At 37.7% G+C, this 1,522-nt stretch overlaps 1 protein-coding gene across 2 annotated transcripts in view; it reads right to left on the reverse strand.

Moving 5' to 3' along the window:
* Positions 1–1,522, reverse strand: part of ART3 (ADP-ribosyltransferase 3) — a 41,935-nt gene that overhangs the window by 24,442 nt on the left and 15,971 nt on the right. The window lies entirely within an intron of this gene.

Here is a 1,522-nt window from a genome sequence, read left to right on the forward strand (position 1 = left end):
AGTGATTGAGAAATGAGGAAAACTGAGAAGTATTAGTCATCTAGAAAGTCGAATGAATGAAGTATGATGCTGGGCTGTATTAAGAGTCCACTTGAATTTAAAGTGAAACCACTTTAATTGTGGTTTTTTCCCAAAACATGGTGTGTAGAGGTATAGATTCTGCAAACAGTTCTGCAAGTAAATGGAGTTTGGAAAAACTGTATGGAAACAATGCAGTTTTTCAAGCCAAGAAAAGATTCATTTTAATGATTGCTGTGGGCAAATGATTTAAATGAACACTTCACCAAGAAAGATGTACACATGACATAAAGCAGGAAAAGAATGCCAGCATCATTAGTCATCACGTGAATTAAAACCACTATAGAGTCAAAGAATGGCCAAAATTTAAAAGACTGATAGCATCAGCTGTTGATGAGAATGTGCAGCAACTGACACTCTAATGGTGATGCAAAATGGTAGGGCTACTTTTGAAAGTAATTGGGCAATTTTTTTCTTCACTTTTTTCCTGGATTTTCTCCACCCCCTCAACCTCTTTTTTTTTTTTTTAAATTGTGGTAATGTTGGTCTACAACATTGTGTTTAGAGGTACAGGATCTCCTCCCTCAGGTGTTACTACAGGACACCGTCACAGAAGAACCTGCAGTCCGCCTCCCTCCCCACTTAGTTCTCTCCCTGCCCCAAGCCTCTCCCCTTCTGGTAGCCGCCATTCAGCTGTCATATTTCTAGGGCTTGTAATTAGGCTTTGTCTGACCCACTGTTTCTCTAGATTCCACATATTAAGTTAAAACTATGTGGTATTTGTCTTTCTCCTTCTGATTTATTTAATGTGGCATAATCCCCTCCAGTTCCATCCACGTTGCCACAAAAGGCAAGAATTTATCTTTTTTTGATAGCTGGGTAGTATTCTATTGTTTATAGCACCACATTTTCCTGATCCATATTTGGGTACTTACACAATTTGCATAGTTTGGCTATTATAAATAGCGCTGCAATGAACACAGGTGGGTCCATTTCCTTTTGAATTAGTTTTTTTTGTATTCTTTATATAGGTACTTAGGACTGGAATTGCTGAATCCCATCTGAAAGATGTATTTTTAATCTTGTGAGACACCTCCCTACTGTTCTCCATAAAGACGGGACCAGCCTACATTCCTACCACAGTATATTCAGGGTTCCCTGTTCTCTAGATCCACACTACATTTGATTTTGGTCTTTTTGAGGTGGCCCACCTCACAGGTATGAGGTGGTATCTCATTGTGGATTTGAAGTACACTTCCTTGAGGATAAGTGATAATGAGCATTCTCTAATGTGTCTGCTGATCACCTACATGTTTTCTTTGAAGAGCTGACTATTTAGCTCTTCTGCCCACTTTTTGATTGGGTTATTTGTTTTCTTTTTGTAGAAATGTTTGAGTTATATATAGATATTTGATATCAGCTCCGTACCTGCTATATGGAATGCAAGTATTTTCTCCTAGTTAGTAGGGTATCTTGACATTTTTTTTTTATTTACTTTTTTTTT

Source organism: Condylura cristata, unplaced genomic scaffold (genome assembly GCF_000260355.1).
Source record: "Condylura cristata isolate star-nosed mole 26May11 unplaced genomic scaffold, ConCri1.0 scaffold00012, whole genome shotgun sequence".
NCBI classification, from domain to species: domain Eukaryota; kingdom Metazoa; phylum Chordata; class Mammalia; order Eulipotyphla; family Talpidae; genus Condylura; species Condylura cristata.